Raw genomic sequence first — 25,906 nt, 5'->3', positions numbered from 1 at the left:
ATAGTTACCTGCATGGGTATTTTGAATACAATAGGCCTTCACTGCTCATTTTTCCATATAATTGTCCGTTTTTCTTTTGGAAATCGTTAAAGAATGAACAGAAAAAATTGTTATAATTTGTATAATGTTGCTTACTCCTTCTAGTGCTCAGAAATCCTTAAGAGTGAATGTCTTCATTTTCGTAATTCTTTTGATGGGAAAAATCATACTTTTTTTTTCTGTACAGTATTCTAATTAGGGCTGGGTAGGCACTATAAGGAATAAAAGATACAAGATGTTTTCCACAATTTCTACATAGTAATTCATGTTACCCCCACATTTATTCTAATTTATTACACTTGTGATACATTAACAATACTTTAACAGTACAGTCCACCAGCCACAGATTAAAGCTGTGAGAAAGGTTCTTTGCTTTTCCTGTAGCAGTTCATTAGAATAGACAATACTGTATCTGCTTCCCCTTCTTTGATGTAAAAATCTCTGGATAAATTGAGCCCCTCCTTAGTTGTTTTTTATTTTAATAACTACTCTCCCTTATCCCTCTAACTACTTTCCCACCTAAGCAATGAGAAGTAAATTATGATAAAATGAAAATTTTTTTTAAATTTAGTCACCCATTTTGAAGTCTTGTTTTGTCAAAGATGTCCAGAATTTACAACAACAACAACAAATAAAAAGAAACAAATCCTTTTATAAAAAATCTCATCATCCAAAGCAAACAACTAGCTTTTCCCTCTTCATTTCTTTGTTGTCCTTTGCAGCAGGGATGCACGGGTTTTATGTCATTGTCGTCATACTTGGAATTTGCATTCTGCCCATTCCACTTAGCACGTGTCTCAAACGCTTCCCTGTCCTGCACATCCACTTTTGCTACATGAGACCTAATTTTCCAAAGTCCTATAATTTGCAAGGGAATGAACATTTTATTGGACATTTGTGTTATTTCCAGTCTTGAGCTTTATAAATGATGCTATTATAAATATATTTGTGTATGGGAGCCTTTCTTTTGGGGGATTATTTGTTCACGAAAAATTCTGAGCAGGCCACTGTCACGTGCACTGGGATTTGCACCGCTGCCTGTGTACCATTGTGCTCCTGGCTCCAGCAGGCCTGCTGCCCCACTGTCCCGGGAAAGCCCGACCTAGTCCTAAGTTAGGAAGGCTGTGATGTGTGAATCCCCCAGACGTATTGTTTCATCGTTTGGGGAACAGTGTTGAGAAAGGACCCCTTCACTGTGGGGGTGAGAGAGGGATAGAGGGTCTATTTTTAAGAAATAACATCCTAGAAAGGCAAAAAAACAAAAACAAAAACAAACCAAAAACTAAGTAATGGGGTTAGCGGATCCAAGAGTAGAAGCATTTTTTATAATCTAATTTTATAGTGATTTTGAGGTAATTTTAAAATTTGGAAATATGTAGCTCTAATGGTTTTAGTAGATGTATTAAAGTTGCTCATATAAATGTAGTTTTTATTCTTTACTGGCTCTATCCCATGTATCATACTAAGTTATTTCCTTTTACTGTTTGTGGTGGGGGTGGGAGTGAGGACCTAAAGCCCAGATTCCCGTGTGAAAGGACAAAAGAGAGAGTGGTGAGGGACAGGTGTGGATGGTCTTTTCACCCTCCTGTCGGATTTCCGTTAGGTCTGCCTGCTGTTTAATTTCATGAGGGCTGCCTTGATTTCTTTTTCTTTCCGCCTGTTTGTAAGAGCTTGTTATATCATGACTGTGTCTGTGACGTAACTGTTAAACCCAGTCCTGATCATTGATGAATCGTGATTTAATATTTCCTCACCATCTTTCCCTTTGCAAGAAGCTTTTGGATGATTTCCCTGCCCTTCCACCTCTCTGTCTCTGTCTCTGTCTGTCTGTCTGTCTGTCTCTCTCTCTCTCTCTCCCCCCCCATCTCTCCCTCTCCCCCCTCCCCCTTTCCCCCTCTCCCTTTCCCCCTCTCCCTCTCCTCTTCCTCTCACTCTAGGGATTATTTGTAAAACTATAACTCTTTAATTTCCTGTGATGGGTGTAATCATATATACCAGGGGTCCCCCACCTCTGGGCCATGGAGAGGTACTGGTACCAGCCTGGGCCTGTGAGGAACCTGGCTGCACAGCAGGAGGTGAACTTGAATGTAATGTGCTTGAATTGTCCCGAAACCATCCGCCTTCCCCCCCTCACCCTAGTCCTGTGGAAAAATTGTCTCACAAAACCGGTCCCTGGTGCCAGAAAGGTTGGGGACGCCTATATATAGCATATCTTTCAAACTTCTAGTGGGAAACCTTGTGACGGCATTTACAGTAGTCATAAATGCCTCTTTGGCAGCTCAGAAAACAAATGACATTGTCTTAATTCTGCACTTTGTACCTCACTAGCAGATTTTTACATCCCACCAACTTTGGACAGCGTGATATAGCTTAGCTCACATGAAAGTGATCGGGACTTGTGAGCTGCTTAGTTGTAAGTCTTGGGAAGTCAGACATTTGTATCTCTTTCTGTGTCTCTGGGACCTAGCTCAGTCCCTGGCAAGTGTGACTTAGCACCCTCCATGTCCCATGGAGAAGGTAAGTATTTTTCATCTCATTCTGTGGGGAACAATATATACTTTGAAGGGACAAGTTCGTGATCAATTACTTTGGCTTAGGATAAAATTTTTTAAAATTACTTTCTTCTGTCAAATATTTTGCACATAGTGTTAATTTCAGAATGTGTTGGCTTATGGTTGTCAGGCAAATTCATTGCCTTGTAAACTATAAAATCCCTGGATGAAAACTTACGCTAGAACTTTCACTTATAAGCAAGCTGCAAAAACGTAACATAAACAGAAAAACACATCTTTGCTATTCTTTATGCAGTAGTTGAGTACATTCATTTCTTAGTCCAACTGGACAGTTCCCAATTTTTCCCTAAAACTATAGATCTGCAGGGGAGCATAGCCATAATCAAGTTTGTGACAAAAAAATTCAAGATTAGAAAACAAATAACTTCCCAAAGGGCAGCTATAATCCGAATCTGATTTTGTTCCATATCTCTCCAAATATTGATGAATTCAGGACTAGAATATATATAATTGGATTATATTTGAAAAGTTTTTCATTCTCTATGTGTATGTATATTTTCATTTTTAGAATGGGCAGTGATGATTATTACTCAGTATTTATTACCTATCTAAAAAAAGAAAAACATAATGAACCACTTTTTCATTTTCTCACACTCTGGTTTCTGCCAGTGTTATTCTGCTAAATCTGCTCTCGCCTGTGTTACCACCAACACACTTATCTTCAAATTTAATGACCTTTTTTTTTTTAGTCCCTGGATTCTCTGTAATTACTTGGAATGGTTGAAAAGGTAGATTCTCTCATCATTAAATCTTTTAAAAAATACTAATTTACCCTTCTTTTTCTGTTTCTTTAATATCACTTCTTTCTCTAAATGTGAGCATATCCTAGCCTGAATCGATGTCTATTTTATTCTCCTAGTTACCATCATAGCTCGACTCTATAAATATTTCTGTATGTATCTCCCAAACCTGACCCTTTCATGGGTTTCCCCCACCATGTCTCCAGTGACTGCCTTATACCTCTCAATGGACCAGGTTTTCTCTAATCACCTCACGATGAATATGACTGTCACTGAACTCATTATCTTTTCCCTTGTGCAGGTCTTTTCTCCAGATTTTCACTTATCTACTTCCTCAGACATCCAGGTTTATTAAATAATTTGTTGCAGATGATGGGGTGAGGAGAAAATTAGAATTTTGGCTAGGGCTAATTTTCTCTTGCTGTGTAACGAGTTGCCACAAACAGTGGCTTAAAACAACAAATTTATTATCTCATTGTTTTTGTAGATCAGGAGACCGTTTTTCAGACTAGCTGGGTCCTCTGCTCAGGATGGAGCAAAAGTGTTGGCTGGGGAGGCGTTGCACCTGAGGCTCAGGGTCGTCTTTCAAGCTCATTCAAGTCCTTGGCAGGATTCAGAATTGCTTGTTTGACTGAAGTTCTCATGTTTTTGCTAGCTGTTGTCTGTAGACCTCTCTCAGCAACTAACGGTCACCCTCAGGTCCTTGCCACATAGTCCTCCTGGGAGGCACTGCTTGTCTGTTGCTTTATCAGCCTGCAGAAGAGTTTCTGCTGATGCTCCCTGACCTGCTTACGGGCTCATGGGCTGAAGTTGGGCCCACGCCCTGTGATCTCCCTTTTCCGGAACTCAAAGCCAGCTGACAAGGGTCCTTAATTAGATCTGCAAAATTCCTTTTTTCTATACTGTAACGAAATCATGGGAATGATATCCCATCATACTCACAGTCCCACACACCCTCAGAGAAGTAGTTATGGAGCGTGAACACCATCCAGTGGAAATGTCGAGGCTGTCTTAGAATTCTGCTTACCACACGTACGTGGGAGCAAGGGTGGGAATGAACGTCAGCATTAATGGTTCCAGTGATGACATTAAGGTGGTTCTACTAACATAATTAGAGCCCACAGAGTTCTAGTTTAAGATGTCGTTCGTGTGTGTTGATGAAAAGTTTACTAGTTATATATACATATATATTTTTAAAAACATAACTTGAAATTGTACTTGTCTATACTCTACTGCACTAATTGTATCGTAAATTTGTCTTTGATGCTTTTTTGGTAAACATTTCCCACAATGCAACTATATTTGACTGTGACATTTTAAGATTATTTTGGGAACTGTTATGTTTTTATCGAGAGATACATGGGACTACTTTTGCCCTTACATGTTCTTTTTCCCCCCTTACCTAGTCCAGGTGAGGTGTAATATGAGGTGACTTTCTCCATCTGTCCTCCCAGAGAAGGATAATTGCTTCTGATGAATGATCAAATTGTGACTTTCATTTTATTTCACCCCCTGACCTTTGGAGGAACAGCCTGTCCTTTATTTTAAGTTGCTTTTGTGTGTATGTGCATGTGTACGTGTATGTGTATGAGCCAAATCACTTTTGAAATGTTGTTTTTCTTAGGAAGAGGTCTGTTAAGAAAAGACATAAAAATGTAGATTTCTTATTTGAATAAAGAGAATAGTGTTTCTGCTCCAATTTCCTAAAATTTATTTATAAATAGCATCTGTTTCTATATTAATGTGGAGGTTTGTTAATTACATTCTGCTGTTGTTTCTAAAACTGATGATAAAGGTTTTCTTTGAGTCATAATCTGTTTTCTGTTCTTTGCTCTACTGTCTAAACTATTTTCCCAATCTCATAAGACAATATCTCTTAAAAAGGGTATCTTTTTAAGGAACCCACCATTTTTCATAATTTTGCATACAGCAGAACGCATTACCAGTTTTAGGCTATTTGTTCCATAAACTGTCAGAGAGATACTCAGTGTTATTCCTGTTTTGCAGAGACTGGAATTAATAAATTTACATGATTTTTATAATTATGTTATATTAGCTAGAACATTTTGTAGGAGTAAAGAAAGAAGTAAACTTTGGTTTTATTTTCAAATCAGTGGATTATGATGATATGTTATTTAGCTGATTTGAAATTAAATACTGACACTTGAAAACTTTACCATTTTGTTTGTTTAATTTGGAGCTGCTTATGGCTATCAAGACCATTATGTGGAAACATTTATATATATATATATATATATATTCACAGACTACTCTCTTTAGACCCTCTGGCTTTGTACTTGATCTGAGGGGATTTAAAATGGAACTGGAAATTAATGTGCTTATCTCTACCCACATACACATTCAATCTGTATTTCTCTTGATCGACTTAGCATTTCTCTTAGGAAAAACAAAGATTCATGGCTCAGTCAGTAATTGTATTCATCTTCTGATTCCAGTCTGTCTTGAACTTGTTCCAGTCGGGCTGACATTTTGCCTCCATTAAGGGAGCCCTGGTGACAGATGAATCCACAAGATAATGTCTTATTCTTGAGTGTCACTTAAATGTGTTTCTAACCCAATCTCAAGGTGTCTGATGTGTTTTAGGCCCTAATTATCTTGTCCATTCGTCAGTGTTTTTTTTCTATTTCCTGGGTATATCAGATCTAATTTTGAGGATATTAATAGCCTACTAAGGAAAGGAAAATACCACAGCCATGGAAGGAAGAAATTGTTGCCACCAGTACCAAGAAGTGAAATTCACTTCTCTGCACAATGGTCACTTTTCAAGTAGCTGACCTCTTTTTTTCTCTTCTGAATGCCTGATGGTGGCTGCATGCACTGTATTTCAAATTTTTAGCTTCAAACAGCAGTGCCACTTCTTATCTGAAAAATGGATATCAGCTACTTTTCATGATAAAGTTTATAGCATTCCGTATTATATAAAAAATACACTTAGAAATTTACGGTTATTTCTTCTTTGAATCAATGAAAAAGTTGAATAAAGGTATAGGCAAAATACTTTAAAAGAGCATTTATATTATTTCAGCTCCATCCATGCAGACCCACACATATCCATATGTGGGTGGAAATTATGGAGAGTTGTCATCTGTCTGCATGCCATTTAGAAGTGCAAGAGATTCCAGGGAAAACAATTTCCCTCTTCAGCATCCAAAATATGTCTTTTCATCTATTTTTATGTGTGTGCATTATAGAGATCAAATATACTATTCTTGTTGCTAAAATATGGCTTACATTAAATCCAAAGAGAAGTACTTCTTTGGAAATTAATATAGGGAAGCTAAACAATATGCAGTCTATTAAAAAGTAAATATTTTTAAATGCTTTTCAAAATTCTAGTCGTATCATTGCCCTTTATAACTCTCAGATATTAAACTGCAGTTTTATTCTTAGTTAAGCTATTGGTAATTCCATTATTTGAGGCAAAGGATTCAAAATTAACATAGAAGCTATTGTTTTGGGATTATGAATACTGCATTTATATGTCATCTGTGATTATGATGACGATGGCTTTTTTAGATTGCTCGTGAACTTCCATGTTATCTGCTCCATTAGATGTTCTCATAATGATAACATATCGATAGATGAGTATGTGGAATTTTTCACTAATCTACCCTGAGTTGGAGAGGTTCATTCTAACTCATGTAATGGAGACATTTTTATCATGAATCTCCTTTGCTAATAATTTCTACCTACTGCCTTTCAGTTATTTTTAATAGGACTTTCATCTTGAATAGTCCTTTCATGTTCATTGGCTGTGATAAAATCCTCAGCAGTCTGTTTTTACCCTTTTCTATTAATAGAGGGATGTGGATGTTCAAAACATGGACTCGGGAGTCAGACCAGAATGAATCTGGTTCTATTATTGACCAGCTGGGGAAATTTGGGCTTCCCACTTGATCTCTCCAGGCTTCTGTGTCCTTGCCTGCCCAACGGGGTCATATTTATACCGACCTCATCAGAGGCTGTGCACTTCAGTGAGCTACTAATGCGTTTCAAGTACATGGCGGAGTGCCTGGCACACAGCTCCTGGCAAGTGCTTGCTGTTCGTATTGTTTCCTTATCTTGAACCCTCGGCTCTAAACAGGCTTATCTTCTCACTGCCTCTGGAGTTACTTGTAGCTTTTTCTTTGTTCCAACGCTGCTTTTTGTATTCCTTTCATTTGAAATGTCCTCTGCTTCTCTCCGACCTACTGACATTCTATCTACCTGCTAACAATGAAGTCTTATCACCTTCAGGAACCCCTACTTCACTGTTCTAATTCAAAGAGATCTTTTCTTTTTGTGGATTCTATGTGCCTACTGTCAGTGCCATTTATTGAGGCTCTCAATAATACACTACATTGAGATCTGCCCTTTATATTTTCTTGTTTCCATAATAAGACTTGGAGTTCCATGGGGTCAAGTGCCCTTTAAATTTTCACATCTTCCTAGGAATTGAGTGTGTGGGCATGTTGTTGAATTCTATTTTGTCTTTTACTTAAAATGATTTTGTTATGTACCATTAACTATTTACATTTACAAGTGAAAACTGAATATTCTACCAAATATTTTAATTGTTACCAATTTCACGAAAATATTTGTAATAATTCATACAAAATGTCTTTTTTGAGGTTGTTCCCTATGGTTTTTAAGTATTTTTATTGATTATACTATTACAGTTTGTCCAGTTTTCCCCCCTTTATCCCCCCTCCCCACTGACTCTCCAACCCTCCAGCATTCCGCCCCTTAGTTCATCTCTGTGGGTTGTCGATGTAAGTTCTTTGAATCCTCTGTTTCCTGTACCATTTTTATCTTTCCCCATCTATTTTATGCCTACCAATTATGCTTCTAATTCCCTGTACCTTTTCCCCCCATTCCTCCCTTCCCCCTCTCCACTGAAAACCCTCTGTGTGATGTCCATTTCTCTGATTCTGTTCCTGTTCTGGCTGTTTGTTTAGTTTTTGTTTTTGTTGTTTTTCTTTTCTTTTGGGTTCACTTGTTGATAGTTATGAGTTTATTGTCATTTTACTGTTCATATTTTTTATCTTCTTTTTCTTAGATACATCCCTTTAACATTTCATATAATAATGGCTTGGTGATGATGAACTCCTTTAACTTGACCTTATCTGGGAAGCACTTTATCTGTCCTTCCATTTTCAATGAAAGCTTTGCTGGATAGAGCAATCTTGGATGTAGGTCCTTGCCTTTCGTGACTTCAAATACTTCTTTCTAGCCCCTTCTTGCCTGCAAGGTCTCTTTTGAGAAATCTGCTGACAGTCTAATGGGAACCCCTTGGTAGGTAACTGTCTCCTTTTCTCTGGCTTCTTTTAGGATTCTCTCCTTAACTTTAATCTTGGGTAACTTAACGATGGTGTGCCTTCGTGTGTTCCTCTTTGGGTCCAGCTTCTTTGGGACTCTCTGGGTTCCCCGGACTCCCTGGAAGTCTATTTCCTTCACCAGGTTGGGGAAGTTTTCCTTCATTATTTCTTCAATTTCTTGCTGTTGTTCTTCTCCTTCTGGCATCCAATAATTCAGATACTAGAATGTTTCAGGTTGTCCCAGAGGCTTGTAAGAGTCCCTTCACTTTTTTGAATTTTTGTTTCTTCATTTTCTTCTGGGTGGATGTTTATTTTTTCCTTTTGTTCCAAGTCATTGCTTTGAGTCCTGGTTTCCTTCCTGTCACTGTTGGTTCCGTGAACATTCCGCTTTATTTCACTTTGGGTATCCTTCATTTGTTTTTTTTTTTTTCATTTTCAACCAAGCTCCATGAGATCTGTGAGCATTTTGATGACCAGGGCTTTAAATTCTCCATCAGATAGGTTGGTGATCTCCTCATTGCTTAGTTCTGAGTTTATACTCTGTTCTTTCATTTGGTCCATATTTCTTTGTCTTGGCACAGTTGATAGGTTGTAAAGGTCCAGGGCAACTGTCTTTGCTGTGCCGTGGCACTGCCTGTGGGGAGGGGCCAGAGAGGGAACAAGGCAGCTCTCCTGCTTGTCCCTAGCGCACTTTCCATCGGACTCTTGGGTGAGACTGGGAGTATCTTCCCCTGGGGCAACCCCGGCCGTAGCCCACAGCCACCTGAGTCCCCTTGAGTCAGCCCCTCCCATGTAGCTCTTGGAGCTCAGCAGCCAGCCCTGCCCCCAAGGCTGCCACATCCCAGGTTTTTCGTAGTTGGCCTGCGTGCTGTGCCTTACCGGTCTGGTGGTTCTGGTTGATTTTTTTCTTTAATTCCTTGGTTGTTGGAGTTCCATGCAGTTTGATTTTCTGATACCTTTGGTTGTTTACTGATTTTTGATTGGTTGTTATCCTCCTTTTGGTTGTGCAAGGAAGTGGAAAGTTTCTACCTATTGCTTCCATCTTGGCTGTAACTCAAAATTTCTTTTGTCAATTATTTTGACAAGGCCTTTCAGAGATACTTATTTAAATGGTAAAATTTTAGGTTATATGTATGCAGGGCACTGTGTACTTATAAATAACTAGATGGAACAAATGAGTGCGTTGAATGTATGCATTTATTTATTTAAAAGATTTTATTTATTTATTTATTTAGCTTTAGAGGGGAAGGAGAGAGGGAGAGAAACATCAATGTATGGTTGCCTTTTTGTGCATCCCCTGCTGGGAGTTGGCCTGCAGGGAACTGAACTACAACCCAGGCATGTACCCTGACTGGGAATCGAACCGCGATCCTCTGGTTCGCAGGCCCGTGCTCAATCCACTGAGCTACACCAGCCAGGGCTTGAATGTATGCATTTAAATAAAATTATTTATCTGNCACTGTGTACTTATAAATAACTAGATGGAACAAATGAGTGCGTTGAATGTATGCATTTATTTATTTAAAAGATTTTATTTATTTATTTATTTAGCTTTAGAGGGGAAGGAGAGAGGGAGAGAAACATCAATGTATGGTTGCCTTTTTGTGCATCCCCTGCTGGGAGTTGGCCTGCAGGGAACTGGACTACAACCCAGGCATGCACCCTGACTGGGAATCGAACTTCGATCCTCTGGTTCACAGGCCCGTGCTCAATCCACTGAGCTACACCAGCCAGGGCTTGAATGTATGCATTTAAATAAAGTTATTTATCTGGACATACGTAAGAAAAATTAAATACATTTTTAAAATGATGAAAAGATAAAAGTGAGAATAAAAATGGGAATTGTAAGTGTTGGGGTTTTTTAGATTCATAAATGTATTCGTCTTTCTTTCACTTATTTCACTCAGGATAATACCTTCGGGGGTCATCTATGTAGTCACGAATGGCAGGGCCTCCTTTTTTATAGCCAAGTAATATTCCATTGTATACACATACCACAATTTCTTTATAATTTGGGAATAGGCACTTAGGTTGTCTTCTTGTCTTGGCTATTGTAAACAATGCTGCAGTGAACATGGAGTGCATATGTGTGTATACACATATCTGGTATTTTGATATTTTAATAATGTTAAAAATGAAAGTTTCTTGAACATCTTTGCCTCCTGGAGTTTCTCTCTGGCTATATTTTCCCCTTATGGCCTGTCCTGTTTCTGGACTGCTGCTAACTCTTGAAAAAAAAGGTGTTTTCCATGTTACATGTGTAAAAAGGATAGTCTTTGTACTGTTCTGTGGCATGCTTTTTTTCCCCCTAACTCTATATTATAAATATTTCCATGTTGATAAGTTAATGCATATCATCATTTTTAGTGATTCCATAGTATGCCAGTATATCATTATCCTATTATTTACCTAATAATTAACCTAGTGGATATTTAGATCGTTTCTAATATTTTGCTATTATAATATGAATATCCTTGTTTATGTATATTAGTGCTCTTGGTCAGCTGTTTTCTTTGTACCTCTTCTTAGGAAGGGTATTTGGGTGACTGAGAATATATCTTTTATTTCTTTGGTTCTCAGGTCTGCACTCGATCCATTGAGCTACACCAGTCAGGGCTCTTTTATTTCTGATGACTATTGTGAAACTGCCAACTAGAAAGATTATACTGATCGACTCTCAAGATCAGTCCGTATTCCTATACCTTTGTTAACCTTTTAAAATTTTTGCCTATGATAGGTAAAAATTTCTTTTAATATTCTTTATTTGGTTCCAATGTGGTTTAGCATATCTTTTGAAATGTTTTTAGCCATTTGTAGGCATTTTGTGAATTATTTTTTCATGTATTCTTCCCATTTTCTTTTTAATTTTTTTATCCTTACCCGATGACATTTTTTCATTGATTCTAGAGAGAGAGGAAGCAAGAGAGGAAGGGAGAGTGAGAAACATTGATGTGAGAAATAAGCATCTATTGGTTGCCTCCTGTATGCACCCAGACCAGGGATTGTATGCACCTGGACTGGCTGTTGTACCCGTGACCTAGTGCCCTGTCTGGAAATCAAACCTGCCAACTTTGGGTTACGAATGATGGTCCATCCAACTGAGCCACACCAGCCACTGTCTTCCCATTTTCTGTTGAGATTTTCTTGCTGATTTATAAGTTATCTCAATATATTAAGAATACTAAGTTATTGTTTGCTATACATGATAGTCAACACATCTGAAAATGTGGGAGAATTATAATAAATGGAGAACAGAGAATATCACTTTCATCAAGTAATATTTTCTATGTTTGCATATTCTGTGGCCGCCCTATGTGTTCTACATACAATTCTTCCTTCACCCTTTACCCTCCAGTGGTTTAGTGTCGTTTGTCAAAGGTGCTACTTAAATTTTATGTAGTCAAATTTATTAGATGTTTTATTTTCAGTTTTGGTTTGGTTTTAGAAAGATCCTCTTTACTGAGGGAATAGTCACTTAGATTTTCTCCTACTACTTTTATGACTTTATTTTTCATAATTGATGATTTAACACTATTAGAATGTATATGGGTATTAGTATGAAGTAAGGCTTCAGGTACATTTTTTAAAAGTCTTCTCGGTTGTTCTCAGTGGAAGCATCTGTCTGAAGTTTCAGTGGCTCCTAACAAGTTCCAGGTACATGGGGGGTCTCGTAACCTCTCTGAGTGTCAGTTTTATTTATAAATAAGGAGTTAGATTATTTTTTAATTTAAAGTGAAGTCTATGGAGGGTAAATAACTTGTTCAGGGTCTGAAACCTTATCACGTCTGGAATAGAACTTTTTTGTGTACACTCTTCCCTGCCACTTGGATGACTAAAGTTTTTTTTAAAGTACATTTTATTAATTATACCATTACAGTTGTCCCATTTACCCCCTTCATTCCTCTTCACCCTGCACACCCCCTCTTCCCACATTCCCCCCTTTAGTTCATGTCCATGTATCATAAGTTCTTTAGCTTCTATATTTCCCATACTACTCTTGCCCCACCCTGTCTATCTTCTCCCCACCGTCTATGCTACTTATTCTCTGTTCCTTTCCTGCCCCCCTCCTCCTACTCCCCTGTTGCTAGCCCTCCATGTGATCTCCATTTCTGTAGCTCCACTCCTGATCTAGTTGTTTGCTTAGTTTGCTTTTGTTTTAGGTGTGGTTGTTAATAACTGTGAGTTTGCTGTCCTTTCACTGTTCATATTTTTTATCTTCTTTTTGTCAGATAAGTCCCTTTAACATTTCATATAATAAGGGCTTGGTGATGATGAACTCCTTGAATTTGACCTTATCTGAGAAGCACTTTATCTGCCCTTCCATTCTAAATGAAAGCTTTGCTGGATAGAGCAATCTTGGATGTAGGTCCTTGTCTTTCATGACTTGGAATACTTCTTTCCAGCCCCTTCTTGTCTGTAAGGTCTCTTTTGAGAAATCCGACAGTCTGATGGGAACTCCTCTGTAGGTGACTGACTGTCCCCTTATCTCTTGTTTCTTCTAGAATTTTCTTCTTTCATTTTTATCTTGGGTAATGTAATTATGATGTGCCTTGGTGTGTTGCTTCTTGGGTCCACCTTCTTTGGGACTCTCTGAGCTTCTTGGACTTCCTGGAAGTCTATTTCCTTTGCCAGATTGGGGAAGTTATCCTTTATTATTTGTTCAAATAACTTTTCAACTTGTTGCTCTTCCTCTTCCCCTTCTTGTACCCCTATAATTCAGATGTTGGAATTTTTAAAGATGTCCTGAAGGTTCCTAAGCCTCTCCTCATTTTTTTGAATTCTTGTGTCTTCATTCTTTTCTGTTTGGTTGTCTTTTTCTTCCTTCTGGTCCACTCCCTTGATTTGAGCCCCAGTTTCCTTTCCCTCACTATTGGTTCCCTGTGCATTTCCCTTCATTTCACTTAGTGTAGCCTTCATTTTTTTATCTAATTTGTGACCAAAATCAACCAGTTCTGTGCGCATCCTGATCACCAGTGCTTTGAACTTTGCATATGATAGGTTGGCTATCTCTTGGTTGCTTAGAAGTATTGGCTTTGGGGCTTTGATCTGTTCTGTTTGAGCCATAATGTTTTGATCTGGTCATGCCTGTTACGTATGAGGGACGGAGCCTTAGGTGTTCAGCAGGGCAGGTCAACCCAGTGGCTGCGTTGTGATGCCGTATGTGGGGGCAGGGTCAGAGAGGGACCAATGGTGCTTGTTCCTCTGTCTCTGGGATTTCAGTCCCCTCTGCCACTTCCCCCAAATTGGGCCTTTCTGGTGCTTGTTCCCAGATGGGTGGGCTTGTGTACGTTCTAGGACCCTGGGGGTATCTCCAACAAACTCTCCTGTGAGACTGGGAGCCTCTCCTGGCACCTCAACCCCCAAAAGTTTTTCCAATCAGTGCTTTTAGGCTTTATTTCCTAGCGTTGGGGCCCTGGGTTGCGCGGTCTCTGCCCTTTTTTTTTGCCTGGTTTATCTGTATGCGAACGTATGTCCTTGGTCAGCCAGCCACCTTGCGTGCCTCGTTTTGTCCCTGCACCTGATCCGATAACCACCACCTCTTCCTGCCGGGAACCCTCTTTGCCAGCCGCCTACTCTGCCCCTCTTACCAGTCTGGATGAATGGTTCGTTGTTGTCAGACTTTGGTACAGTACAATTTTCTGTCTGCTCTGGTTGTGTTTTTGTTTCTAAATTTTTGTTGTCCTTAAATTTGGTTGTGCGAGGAGGTACAGTGTTTCCACCTACACCTCCATCTTGGCTGGAAGTCTGGATAACTAAAGTTTGAATGTGTCTGTTGCGACATTAATCATAAATTGAGAAATCTAAGGTTAGAATTGATGAATGGTATATAACTTTTATTTTTGGTCAGCAGATGTTATTTTAAACTGACAAAATATTATGTCATTCTATATAAAATACTTTTCATAAAAGAAGCTTTGGAATATAATGTTCACTCAGAATAGGAAATAGTGATATATACTTTATTAAAATATCTAAAAAAAGTTCAACTCAGAAATACAAGGAAAGTACAGTTACATAATTTTAATTTTGATTTTCTATTTAAAAACTCTTGTCGCAGAAAGTATCCAGCCATGTAATATGAAATATAGAGACATTTATTGAAGAAAATACAAGATACATTGTACCTAGAGCAATGACACCTCAGTCTCCTTCAAAGTAGGCACCTTGGGACCTCACACAGTTCTTTCAGTCTCCATCAGCTGCCTGGTCATATTTTTTTGAATCTCATTGATGGTCTGAAATCTCTTCCGTTTCAAAGGTAATTGTAGTTTTGGGAAAAGCCAGAAGTTGCAAGGCATCAAGTCTTGGCTATAGGGGGGTTGAGTGACCTGGGTAATTTGATGTGTTGTAAAAAAACTCAGGACAAGACACGATGCCTAAGTGGGCATGTTGTCATGGTGAACTGCCAATCACCAGTTGCCCATAGCTATGCCTGTTTTTGTCCTATTGCATCTCTCAGCCAATGAAGAACATTGAGGTAGTGCTCCTTATTCATTGTTTGGCCTAGAGGGGGTGTACTCATGATGGACGTCACCTTCCCAATCAGAAAACATAGTTAACATGGTCTTGATCCATCTGCAGCTTTGCTGTGCCTTTTCAGGCGTGGAGAACCAGGTAACTTCCATTGTGACAACTGGGCCATCGTTTCCAGATCATAGCCGTAAACCCACCATTCATTTCCAGTTCTGACCTTCTTGAGGAAATCTGGTTCATTGGTAGTGGTTTGAGTTCCTTCTGCTCTGGTAGCAGAAGCAGTGGAACGAATTTTGCCATGGCGTGTTTCATGCCAAGATCCTGCATCAAAATATCATACACAATAGTTTTTGGAATCCCCAGAACAGCTTCTAGTTCTCACACTGTCAGTCTCTTATCTTTGTGGATTGCAGCTCGTACATGTTCAACATTCTCAGGTGTTCTGTTTGCTGCAGGCCTTCCAGAACATGGATCACTTTCAACAGATTGTCAGTGATCTTTGAAGCATTGGTGCCACACTTTTATTTGTGGTGCACTCACTGCATTGTCCCTGAAAGCTTTCTGAGTTGTCCAAATAGTTTCTGCAGGGGAAAGTGAAAGCTTAACACAGATTTTGATGCATATTTGTAGCTCTACTTGTTCAGTCATTTTGAATGTGACAGCTATGCAGTACATGTGCTCATTCAACAGCATCTATTGCGCCCACTATTAGTTCAGTGAAGTTGTCACTGTTCACGCATGTGCTCCTGTGAAGTTCAGACTTTGGTATTTTGGAAAAATTTGGTCTGTAGAGTGTGCAGTTTCTCATAATCTCTGTATTCACATGTTTGCATTGGTCTGGAGAAGAGAGGAAGAGAAAGAATGTCCTAATGTTTACAAACTTTGCAAAGGTTACCTGCATTTCAGAAAAGTAGACCATTGTTACTCCTAACCAGGTCAATTCATTTCTTCAGCTAAGGAGAAGGGTAAGAATCTGGGGCCGATCCCTGGATATGGAAACAGGGAGTGTTGGAGGGAAGTGAGGCTCCCTGACACTTCTTTCTTAACCCTTCCCTTGTTTAGTTATCTGCTCTTTTTTATTGCACATGCTTTTTAAAATGTTTTGTGTTCTTTTCCATACCCTTTGACTCTCTCTCCTAGAACTATAATAACCCAGTTTTCTTAGTCTTCAACCTCCTGACACAACCAATGTTTTATGTGCTATTTGGATTGCCAGTCAGCTTCCAAGGCTTCCCCAGGCCTGGTAGCGTTCTTCATGGCCCAGAACCTGCATATGAGAAAAACCCCACAGGACTCTCAGGCATTTTGAGAAATATTTCTGTAGTCCTGTGCAATCTCTAGCTCCCACTTCAATTTTATTGTAGTTTTTAAATATTTATGGGTTCCCTATTTAAGTCATAGTTTTTTTCAATGCTTCTTGGTACATTTGTATGAAATGCTCAGAAGTTCTTTCTTCTCCATCGTTATTTAAAAGCAAGAGAAGGCTTAATTTTATTAAAACATTCCTCTATGGGGACTTCCGCCAAGATGGAGGCATAGGTGGAAACACTGTGCCTTCTCCCACAACCAAGTTTNTTGTCATGGTGAACTGCCAATCACCAGTTGCCCATAGCTATGCCTGTTTTTGTCCTATTGCATCTCTCAGCCAATGAAGAACATTGAGGTAGTGCTCCTTATTCATTGTTTGGCCTAGAGGGGGTGTACTCATGATGGACGTCACCTTCCCAATCAGAAAACATAGTTAACATGGTCTTGATCCATCTGCAGCTTTGCTGTGCCTTTTCAGGCGTGGAGAACCAGGTAACTTCCATTGTGACAACTGGGCCATCGTTTCCAGATCATAGCCGTAAACCCACCATTCATTTCCAGTTCTGACCTTCTTGAGGAAATCTGGTTCATTGGTAGTGGTTTGAGTTCCTTCTGCTCTGGTAGCAGAAGCAGTGGAACGAATTTTGCCATGGCGTGTTTCATGCCAAGATCCTGCATCAAAATATCATACACAATAGTTTTTGGAATCCCCAGAACAGCTTCTAGTTCTCACACTGTCAGTCTCTTATCTTTGTGGATTGCAGCTCGTACATGTTCAACATTCTCAGGTGTTCTGTTTGCTGCAGGCCTTCCAGAACATGGATCACTTTCAACAGATTGTCAGTGATCTTTGAAGCATTGGTGCCACACTTTTATTTGTGGTGCACTCACTGCATTGTCCCTGAAAGCTTTCTGAGTTGTCCAAATAGTTTCTGCAGGGGAAAGTGAAAGCTTAACACAGATTTTGATGCATATTTGTAGCTCTACTTGTTCAGTCATTTTGAATGTGACAGCTACGCAGTACATGTGCTCATTCAACAGCATCTATTGCGCCCACTATTAGTTCAGTGAAGTTGTCACTGTTCACGCATGTGCTCCTGTGAAGTTCAGACTTTGGTATTTTGGAAAAATTTGGTCTGTAGAGTGTGCAGTTTCTCATAATCTCTGTATTCACATGTTTGCATTGGTCTGGAGAAGAGAGGAAGAGAAAGAATGTCCTAATGTTTACAAACTTTGCAAAGGTTACCTGCATTCCAGAAAAGTAGACCATTGTTACTCCTAACCAGGTCAATTCATTTCTTCGGCTAAGGAGAAGGGTAAGAATCTGGGGCCGATCCCTGGATATGGAAACAGGGAGTGTTGGAGGGAAGTGAGGCTCCCTAACACTTCTTTCTTAACCCTTCACTTGTTTAGTTATGTGCTCTTTTTTATTGCACATGCCTTTTTAAATGTTTTGTGTTCTTTTCCATACCCTTTGCTTCTCTCTCCTAGAACTATAATAACCCAGTTTTCTTAGTCTTCAACCTCCTGACACAACCAATGTTTTATGTGCTATTTGGATTCCCAGTCAGCTTCTAAGGCTTCCCCAGGCCTGGTAGCGTTCTTCATGGCCCAGAACCTGCATATGAGAAAAACCCCACAGGACTCTCAGGCATTTTGAGAAATATTTCTGTAGTCCTGTGCAATCTCTAGCTCCCACTTCAATTTTATTGTAGTTTTTAAATATTTATGGGTTCCCTATTTAAGTCATAGTTTTTTTCAGTGCTTCTTGGTACATTTGTATGAAATGCTTAGAAGTTCTTTCTTCTCCATCTTTATTTAAAAGCAAGAGAAGACTTAATTTTATTAAAACATTCCTCTATGAATGCCCAATTCATTTGATACTAAAACTTAAAATTGGAGTAAAAACCAGAGGGAGGAATGTGTCAGTCATGAGGTATATCTTAGGGCCTTTTTAGTTGGATGTCTGCAATAATAAAGATTATTTTGTTTCAGGATCTCTGCTTATTCCCTAGTAGCTGAACATACATTTTTAACATTATGCATTGATTGCTCTTTCATACAGACACACTTTTAAATTTCTGAATGAAGGGCAGCAGTGAAAGTGCTGTTTTTCTTTTTCCCAGGTGAGTGACTGAGTTTAGATAGACAGACAGACAGGCAGACAGCTGGTTCATCAGATAAATGTGAAAAGAGGTGCCACATTCAAAAGCTTAAGATAAGCAGTCCTCTGTGTCTGGATATATATATATATATATATATATATATATATATATGATACTTTCTCTTTCTCCTTCTTATCTACTTTTATATATTTTCGGATGTAAAATGTTTAGTAATTTTCCACAAGAATATTAAAGTTTTCCTACAGATAACTTTGTAAAATTGAAGAGAATGGGAAACCCAAGCATATGTAACTTTTCATTATTATTTTTAACATTTATTTTTTACAGTGAGCCAAAGGGAGGGAGAAAGAGAGGGAGAGAAACTTGAATGTGTGGTTGCCTCTTGCGTGCTTCCTCCTGGGGACCTGGCCTGCAACCCAGGCATGTGCCCTGACTGGGAATGGAATCAGTGACGCTTTGGTTCTCAGACCAGCACTCAGTCCACTGAGCCGCACCAGCCAGGGCACATATTTAACTTTTATTTTTGCTGTTTTGTGTCATGATTATTAGCTCTTAGAATATAGAAATTAATTCGGCCAGGCCCTAGTACCAAGATCCTGATTAGTTTTCTTTCTATTTACTGCTCATTTAAGCAAGTATGAGGAATGACAATGAATTACTGACACTCTTATTATTTTATTTTAATTTTTTTTTTACTTTTTAAAGATTTTATTTATTTGTCTCTAGAGGGGAAGGGAAGGGGAGAAAGAGAGAATATTAATATATGGTTGCTTCTCGTGGGTCCCTGGCTGGGAACTGGCCTGCAACCCAGGGAATGGCCCTGACTGGGAATCGAACCATGATCCTCTGGTTCACAGGCCCGCGCTCAGTCCACTGAGCTACACCAGTCAGGGCATGACAGTTTGTAAACAAGATTTTTGAAACTTGTACAGCCAAGTGAGTAGTGTCTTTCCAAGTTGTCACCATAGGAAGGCCTTGGATTTGTTACAATAGTAACAGCCTGTTGCTCAAAACAGTGTTAGATCTCTTGAGGAGGATTGATATCAAAGTCAATAGCAAGTTTTTAAAACTTTTTAAGTGGTGGTATAATATCAATAACTAAGGATATATTTTATATTTGAGTTTTGGAAGTAGCCAACAGGCATTCACAATCATCTGTTCACTAGTAGGGATGAGTAGCCTATTTGTCATTCAGAAGATATAGTTAGTAAATGAGACTGTTTTTCTTATATCTCATAAAACATCTCTGAAGGCAATTCCATAAGGAAAATTTTAACATAGTTTTGAGCATTTGCGATATCACTGGCATAAGTGATGAGGATCTCAAGATGACAGTTTTGAAATTGACAGCATTCAGCTGGCTATTCAGTCCTGTGACAGTTTTTTAAAGCCAATCATTATTTGTAACATTCTGGTATTGTGAAGAAACAAAGGCATTTTAGTGGAACCAAAGTGAAAAAGCTTGACTTGGTATGATTACCATTTGCTCATAAAACACAATTGTAAATTGGCTGACATTTGCTGGAAATGACCCTTGGAATTAAAAGCTAGAAATAGATAAGAAAATGCCAGCGCCATTGAATGGAGTATATGAGAGCAGAAAGGGGACCTTTTAAGGACTTACTGCTAGAGTCTTCACACAAGTGATGAGATAGAAGTTTTTTACTCTGCTGTCTTATTCATGCCCACATTCCCTAGATTTCTCTGGCTCAGCTTTAATCTATTAAATTTCCATCATAAACACTTTATGATTATGACAGAAAATAAACATTAAAAATGACCTACATATTTCTGGTTAGGTTTGGCAAATTGAACCCGTACATGCATCTTTCCTCCATTATGAAGACAGTGAGGATATAATAAATTCACAAGAGCAGAGCAGATGAGACCAGTAAAATTTTGGAAGATAGAACAATAATGGCCTAGGGGTAACTGACTTAACCGAGTGGGAAAGCTGACTTCTATTATAATTACAACAAGAAGTAGAACATGGAATTGGAGGCACCAGGTGACTCAGAAAATTGGGATGTGGTGTGGAGCCGAAAGAGAAGGTAGTTTATATTAACTGAAAAATGTATTAAACTCTAAAACTTTGTTTTGATGGGAAATGTGACAGTCATGGTTTTGTTTCATATCTGTAAACATATGGGGGAAGACAAGTGCCAGCAATACTCTTTTGGCTTCATAATTATTTGTGCTTTACAGAAAACAGATGTCTGTTTAGATTTTATTAATAGAATAACAGATTATTAAATAAGGAAACTGAATAGAATGATAGATTTTGTAGGTTATACTTAGTTTCATAGAACACAGTAACAGTTTTTCATGTCTGGACACTGGGTAAGAATTGATTGTTGGAGATAGTGTTTTCAAGGACTTACACAACATAGATTAGTATTTGGTTGATGCGGACACCGCCCACAGTGTTCACATCACTATGGATGAAACGAGACATTCCCACGGACTACCAAATCCAGCGGAGGAAAAGGGACAGCGTGGCTTTTCTCTCAAGGGGAGCAAAAGCCTTGGTCCTTGCCATGACTGGCCTTTATTGGGTTTCTTGGCACATTACATGATGGTCCTCATTTACTCTGCACTGGTTGCTCTAGGTGGTTACCTTATACAGAAAACAAAGGAGAGGATGAGAGTAATCACATCACAGAAGATTGATATTTGCAAATGAAAAAGGGAAAAGTGGTTGAACCAGCTACACTCATCCTTGGAAGGTTCAGCATGGATGTTAAGAAGTTACTTTGCAGTAAATATTTGCCCCGGGGGGCTGGGCCCATGCCAGGCAGAATGGTCTCCTGCATCTCCCCCCTTGTTTTAGTTAGGGCCACTATAGATCCCACAAAAGCTTGCTGCTTGCTGGTCTCCCACAGGACCGTGGGAAAATAATTTGCTAATACATCCAAGTACACAGAGCATTATTATCATCAGTAAGCAACTAGTGGTTCCAAAGACCCACATTCTCAGATTGAGCTCATCAATCATTGTCAGGCAGTAATGATCCAATAGTTAACAATCGAAGAACTCTGAGGGCCTATTTTGAGTCAGGGTCAGATCGCTATAGTGCCATAAAACTTTGGGGAAAGAAACTCATTTCAGGCTTGGACCCTTATCATTTAAATTGAGGGTATTAGCAAAGTAGGTTTCATAGGATTTTATGCATTCTTTCTTAGGCCTGATTGCCCCGGTGAACCTGCCCTTTCCAGCACAGGGCTGCACACACCTCTGGCATTGTTTTAGGCTTAGGTAGAGCAGGGGAAGTAAGGTAGCCAAGAGATTAGGAGACTTCTCCCAGACAGAGTGAGGACTCTGGCTATGTCAAAGTTCAGGGGCGAGGGTCCATTACCCTCTTTTTCTATAGCCCCCCAAGTCCTTCCCTGAGAGCCTCCACATGATCATACCTGTCTTAGGTTGCCCCCCTCTTGAGGGACCTTACCTGTCATTGGCTAACTGACCAAGCATTGGGGGCCAGGGTGAAGTAAAGTGGGCAGAGGCGGTGCTCCTGCCAGGGAGATAAGCTTTGTCTCCTCAGTGGCTCAGGTCCTCATGGCAGAACAGACCCAGATGAAGCAGGTCCCTTGGGCTCTTACTCAACCTTAGCCATGGGGAGGGTTACAGCTTCTGAAACCAGGCAGGGCAGTTCCGAACATCTAACCTCCCTCTTTTTCTATTGTAAATGCAATTGTAGCTGTTAAGCCTGTGAAACCTATTATTTGCAGTTCCCGAATGCTATCTCAAGAAAACAACCTCCATGTATATATTATACAGCACAAATAAGGATTAAGACAGTAGGGCATCCAAGGGCTGCTAGGACCCAAACCTGTAAATTCAGCCCAGTTTTTAGGGTTCAACCATTGAACATTGTGGGGCACCGAGGAGTTGATGCCCTCTGCAGGAGGTGCTTGAGCCTCGGCCTCTGTCATTGGGGCAGGCCCCATCCTCTTCTGTTGGCAGACCCAGGCCCTGGAGTGACGGTGTGAGTGTCCGTTTTCTTTCTGATTGTTGAGCTGGGCCATCTGGTCTGTCAGTCAGTTGGTTCTCAGCTCTAGGTAGCAGAGCTTGGTGTCCATCCCGCTCATGATAAGGCTTTACTCTTTAGGCTGGTAGCCAGATGGGACCTGTAGGGATGGAAACACACACACACCCTCTTCCCCAAGTTAAGAGCTCTACAGGGCCCTGCCAAGAGCCATCTCCCAGCTGATCTCTATATAAAACCTAAGGATAAGATGGCTTTGGCTCCTTCTTCTGAAAAGGATTCTCAATTGTAGTAAAAAGTGATTCATCACAATTTAGAAAATTATAGGTAAACAGGGCTAATAAAATCAATTTTTGGGGGGAAGGACTCATGACTCCCCCTTTTTCTGTTTTTTAAGATTTCTAAAAGTATGATGAGCCCTTTCTACAATTGCCTGAGCAGTGGGATTTTAAGGTATTCCTGCTTTTTGTTGGATATTCCAACGCTGAAGAAAAACCCCGGTAGAATGGGCAAGGTATCCAGGGCCACTATCAGTTTTAATTTTCTGAGGCCATCTTAAATGACTAAAGGCCTGAAGCCATTTGGCTTGTATATTTTTAGCAGATTCTGCTATAAATGCGGGTGCCTTGCTAAGCGCTTGGAAAGACAGGCCTCCTACTGTTTCTGCAAGCTGTGATGAGTTTAAGCATCAAGTTAACAGCCCTGTTGTTCTCAGGACCTGGTAGCTCCTAGGTTCAGAGTTTTCAAGGAAAGTGGGAAAGATTGGGGTGGGGGGAGGTGCTCTGAAAAATTTTTTTAGACAAAATGGTTGCATGCCAAGGGCCTTTTGTGACTCGATTGACTAACCATTCCCTCTGGGAGAATAGCCAGTTCTTCCCCAAGGAAACGATCAGTGTTTACAGGCACTGAATTAAAAAGTGGTACTTAGTCTTCCATGGAGAAGGGCTAGTTCTCCCTGGGAGACAGTATACTATATTTCAGTTTTACAATAAAGGTCATAGCTCTAGCATAAACAAGGAGGATTTAATATTTCTTTAACACTTCACACCCCCCATCCCACTTATAGCATGCTTTAGATTGACAAACTTATGAACACATTCACAACTTTCAGAAACAGTTTTTTCTCTACTGGCAAATACATTAACTTTTTTAAAATTGGAATTTTGACCTGCTCTGTTTCTGACCTGGGCCAGGTCACCCCCTCCTTAGGCAACCTGGTGGCCCCCCACTCCTGGGAGATCACCTATTGATGCTGAACTTAGTGTGGACACCTGATCCGCATAGTGCACTGCAGCCCAGAACTCCTGGGCTCAAGCGATCCTCCTGCCTCAGCCTACCGACTAGCTGGGACTACAGGCGCGCGCCACCAGCAGAGAGACCCAGCCCCCACTCAACTCGCAGCGAGTGTGCACACCCGTGTGGCTGCCGAGCCCACCAGGAAGGCCATGGGACTCAGGGCAGCTGGCGTGAACCCCGAGAACAGTCTAGCTGTTGGGCATCCGTCCCTTTTCTTTGATACTTCCAAAATGTAAAGATCCCATATCTAGGAGACATTCAGCAGTCCCAAAAGGCTGCTGAACCTAAAACATTGCTCTTATTCCTTAGAGAGCCCGTTCCTCATGGTTGAGGATTCACAGAAACCTTTAAAGAAACTTTTTAACAAATAAAAGAACCTTTTTCTGAAATTCCTCCCACCACAAGCACGGCAATTACCAAACCCGTCTCAATTTTGCCTTTTCTTCACATGCATCTTTAAATCCTTATGCCAGCGGATGGAGGGAAGAGGCAAAACTGAAGAGGCCGCAAGAGGCAGCTTAAAAGGAAGAATTTGCTGAGATACCTGTACACTGTCCTGTAGCTAGTTGATGTTTTTAAAGCCAATTAAAGGGAAAATCTTTGCTCTTTCTTCCAAGCTGAGACCTAGTTGGGAGTTGTGCCATGGGGCTCGGCTTGTGGGTGTTTTTACAGTGTTGCAATGAGCGCCCTTGTGGCTCTTAACTGCTCCCCCCACCGTGCCTGCAAGTTTGTGGCAAATGCTTGGGAAAGAGAGCATGACTCCTGGTTACTGAAGAAGGGGAAGTTCCAAAGAGAGGTCGATTTAGGAAGAAAATGCTTTTCCTCTGTAATCCAACACACCCTACGACATTCTCAAACAGCACTCAGGGTTGTTGGCCCTTACCTGGGCTAATCGTGGGCACTCCAACCAAGTTGGTGTGTTGTCCATACCCACTATGGCTCGTGGCCTCTGGGTCCCTGTTCATAGGTGCCAGCTGATGCGGACGCCGGCCGGCAGTGCCCGCGTCATTATGGAGGAAATGAGACGTTCACACGGACTACCAAGTCCGACAGAGGAAAGGGGACAGCATGGCTTCTCCCTCAAGGGGAGCAAAAGCTTTGGCTCTTGCTGCGACTGGCCTTTATTGAGTTTCTCGGCACATTACGTGGTGGTCCTCATTTACTATGCACAGGTTGCTTTAGGTGGTTACCTTATACAGAAAACAAAGGAGAGGATGAGAGTAATCACATTACAGAAGACTGATATTTGCAAATGAAAAGGGAAGAGTGATTGAACCAGTTACACGTCCTTGGAAGATTTAGCATGGATTTTAAGAAGTTACTTTGCAGTGAATGTTTGCTACTGCGGGCTGGGCCCACACCACGCAGAATGGTCTCCTACATTTGGTTTCCTGCTGCTCTAGGAGAAGAGAAGTGTTTTCTTTTTATCTCGACTAAGTCTCTTTCACCAATAGGTTGGAAGGGCTTGTACTGTCAAAACTACGTATTGGAATTCCAATAGTTAGAATACAAAAGCAGTTGTGAAAAGTATGAAGCTTATAATATGGATTACCAGTTTTTGAGAACATCTAATGAAAAATAAATCAATTAAAGCAGATGAAAAGAATTCAGCTGAAACAAAGAAAATTCAGGGAACAGAACAAAACCTTCAAAAATCCAACCGAATACTAATGTATTCAGAGAGATAAACAAAACAAGAAAATGCTAGTAAAAAATCCAGAGAAAAATAACTAGAAAACAGTTAGAAACAATAAAAAGCAATAGAAAGGTTAAGTGATAACGTTGGAAAGAATGTCTTCCAGAAAAGAGGACAAAAGAGGAAGTAGAAAAGGAGAGAAAAAAACTAGAATTCGGGAGACAGGGGAGCAGTGTTGTGCAAATTGTGTGATATTTCTGTACTTACAAAGCCAAACCATCAGGCAAAGATGAGTTCTCAGATATGTGCATGCAAGGTCTAAAACAAGTGAGCATGACACATTCTTTATTTGGAGGGTATGGAGGCGGAGCCCCACCAAAATAATAAGGAGAAGGTCAAGAAAGATGAAGA

At 40.0% G+C, this 25,906-nt stretch overlaps 1 protein-coding gene and 1 long non-coding RNA gene across 8 annotated transcripts in view; one reads left to right on the top strand and one right to left on the bottom strand.

Moving 5' to 3' along the window:
• The window catches only part of ADAM22 (ADAM metallopeptidase domain 22), a 231,285-nt gene that overhangs the window by 81,014 nt on the left and 124,365 nt on the right, over positions 1 to 25,906 (top strand). The gene's annotated exons all lie outside the window — the stretch shown is intronic.
• LOC119000970 (uncharacterized) lies at positions 21,092 to 25,064 on the bottom strand. Its single transcript, XR_005069448.1, has 3 exons — positions 25,030 to 25,064; positions 24,308 to 24,313; positions 21,092 to 21,169 (listed from the first exon to the last, which is right to left on the bottom strand). It is a non-coding gene; the product is annotated as an uncharacterized LOC119000970 (long non-coding RNA).

Source organism: Sturnira hondurensis, unplaced genomic scaffold (assembly GCF_014824575.4).
Source record: "Sturnira hondurensis isolate 20B ecotype Veracruz unplaced genomic scaffold, ASM1482457v3 Scaffold0016462, whole genome shotgun sequence".
Classification (NCBI taxonomy): domain Eukaryota; kingdom Metazoa; phylum Chordata; class Mammalia; order Chiroptera; family Phyllostomidae; genus Sturnira; species Sturnira hondurensis.
Note: the sequence above shows the minus strand (reverse complement) of the source record. Positions and strands in the feature narration are given on the sequence as shown.